Source organism: Canis aureus, chromosome 2 (assembly GCF_053574225.1).
Source record: "Canis aureus isolate CA01 chromosome 2, VMU_Caureus_v.1.0, whole genome shotgun sequence".
Classification (NCBI taxonomy): Eukaryota; Metazoa; Chordata; class Mammalia; order Carnivora; family Canidae; genus Canis; species Canis aureus.
In genome coordinates this window covers 56712670-56715482 of record NC_135612.1, presented here as the reverse complement: position 1 = coordinate 56715482, position 2813 = coordinate 56712670, and the positions used below count along the sequence as shown (strand labels likewise).

The window sequence follows — 2813 nt, the reverse complement described above, 5'->3', positions numbered from 1 at the left end:
CTGTGAGCAACACAGCACACAGCTGCTCTGTTCCAGGTCTGGGGTGGGGGTGTCCCGTAGGATTTCTTGAAACCTTGTTCCTGTGGTTGCTATGGACCAGACACTCTTTTGCTTCTAAAGTTCAAATATAGCCTAGTCTAAAAAAAAAAGAAAAGAAAAGAAAAGAAAAGAAAAGAAAAGAAAAGAAAGAAAACAAAACCTGCCACAATTCAAAGTGAACTCTGTTTCTATAAAAAGGAAAAAAAAAATAGTACTTTTCCAAAAAACCATAGCCCAAACTGGAACATTTAAATATGAGACTGATATATAAATATGCATACCCTCTCATAAAAATAGAGCGGTTTAGGTTGTGTTATTTTTTTCCCTCATTGTTGAATGTCATTGAAAACCCACCAAAAGCCATCCTGTGGTGAGTAAAATCGACTCCACACTGGTCACACCTCCCCCTGCTCACAGCAGACAATTTCTAACAGAGGAAAAATCTTAGAGCCTCTTACAGGGCCACAGCTGGTTGTTGCAAAGTCAGCCACAGTCATGATGCCCATTCTGAGGCAGGAGGTGCATTCCCAGGCCCCCAACCCTGCCCTGGGGAGCTGGACGCTGCCTGCTAGCAATGGGGCCGGGGTGAGCAGAGACAGGGGCGGGGTCTGTGTCCGCCCAGGGGTGCTCTCGGCGGTGGGTGCCAAGTGAGGCACCACGAAGGGGAAGTCTCGGGCTCTCATCCTGCACCCTTCTGTGTGCTTCACTTTGTGACCTGTGGTGACCAGGGGCCTGGCCACTTGGGGGTGCTGCGGTGACCTGCAATGACCAGGGACCCAGCCACACAGTCATGGGGCCATGTTGTCTCAGGGCTGCACAGTGTCACAATCTTGGGGCTGTGCCATCACAGGGGCCACCTGTGGGAAAAAGCTGGATACACTTGACCCCTGGGGCAGTTGAGGCATTTTTCTACATAAAAACAAAGAATTGAGAAGGCCCAGGAAGAGTCAAGAATGGGGATGAAAAAAAAGAAAGAGCACATCTTGTGCCATGATGAAGGTGACTAACTGCCCAAGCGTGCCCACAGATAGGTGGAAGGGCCAAGAGCCCAGCTAAAGGAACCCCCATGCCCGAGTTGGAGCTGCTGAGTGACAACATCAGTAAAGGAGGACTGAACGGTACACCCAAGTATAAAATAAATACCCATGAGTCTATACTGACATAAAGAAATGATCGAATAAATCAGTAAAGAAGAGAAGAGACAAAGCTCCCATGCAGAATTCCAGGTAATTGATGTGGGTTATCTGCCCTCAAGCAGGTGGAGCTGACCCTCCAGCTCTGAAGTGTGGGGGTGCCCTGGCCTCCTTCAAAGACCACTGGTGGGAAGAGGGGCAAGAAGGAGTAACCTGACTGTCTCTCCTGGGCCAGCATCACAGCCAGAGGTCAGGCTGACAGTGTCTGCGATGGACGTTGATATGATCTGATGACAGTGGAACTTTACCCCTGGGACCTTCCTCACAAAAACCTATTGCTCTGCTCTAATCATGAGCAATGCATCAGAGAAAGTCCAGCAGAGGGGCCTCCTAGGAACATTTGCCCAGAGCTCCTCAAACCTGCCAAGCTCATCAGAGACAAGAAAGGTCTGAGAAACTGGCAGAGCTGAGAGGAGCCCAAGGTGCAAGGCCTAATGTCACATGGTGTCTGGTATTGGATCTTGGAACCAAAAAGGATGTTAGGTAAAAACCTAGGAAGTCTGAATAAATTGTGTTAATCTAATGTTAATAATAATGTATCAATACCACTCTATTAATTCTGGCAGAGGTGCCCTACTGGTTAGGTAAGACCATGATCATAACGGGAGAAATTTAGCGGGGTGGGAATGGGAGAGCACACGGGGAACTCTCCATACTATCCACTCAGTTTTTCTACAAATATAAAACTGTTCTGTTAAAAAAAAAAATCGGGTCCATTAATTTAACAAAGGAGGAGGAGAAAAGAGAATTCTTAGTGCCTGCCTCCACACAGGGGTGACCCGAGGGAGGGCAGGGTCAGCACGCGAGGAGGGGAATCGAGGCAACCCCACACCCCCAAGTTTGTGGGGAGGTGTGCAAACCTCCCTGGGCAGTCGGGAGAGGAACCCCATCAGCATCAGCGAGCAGGCTGCCCGGGCGCCCGGCATCAACACCACACGCTGCGGGGAATTCCGGGCTCCTTACCCTCGCTGCTGTAAAGGAAGGCCATTGCTTTGCTATTTATAACCACAATAGCCTTCTAAGGAAGAGGCACCCTGTCCTGTAAAGACCCTTTGTCCTGCCAAGCACAGCTATGGCTTCAGATAGCCGGAGGTGAGTGGGAAGGGGAGGACAGGGAGGGAGAGCAGCAGGAGCCCCAGAGGCTGAGGGCTACAGGGGGAAGGGAGGCTGGCCGAGAGGACTTTTATACCCCGAATGTCAAAGGTGAGGCTGTCGCTGTCTGCACGTGGCTCCCAGGCGGGAACTCCCGGGTTGGCCCACAGGGCGCCTGCAGAAGCCCTGCCAAAGCGATGGCCTGGGACATCCCAGGCTGCTTCACTGGCAGAGGAACAGGGCTAAGTGTTTGTCTGTGTATCACTCAAGTGGACATAAGGAAGCACCCACAAGGCATGGAGCAGCAGACGAAAATGCAGTCCATGTGGGAAGCTGGCTGTGGAGGCGACCCCCCTCCCCTTCGAGATCTCAGATGTCTCGAGGGAAGTGAAGATTTCCATGCATCCTTCCTGGGAGGGTCTGTGTGGCATAGGGACATGAGCCAGCAGCTCCTAGGGGACGCCAGGAGCCAGGAGATGCCAGCTGACA

General features: G+C 51.2%; 1 long non-coding RNA gene across 1 annotated transcript; it reads left to right on the top strand.

Annotated features, from left to right (window-relative positions):
• The first annotated feature begins 651 nt into the window (after nt 1-651).
• On the top strand, nt 652-1755 carry LOC144290748 (uncharacterized). Its single transcript, XR_013358293.1, has 2 exons — nt 652-1038; nt 1298-1755. It is a non-coding gene; the product is annotated as an uncharacterized LOC144290748 (long non-coding RNA).
• Nucleotides 1756-2813: the final 1058 nt, after the last annotated feature.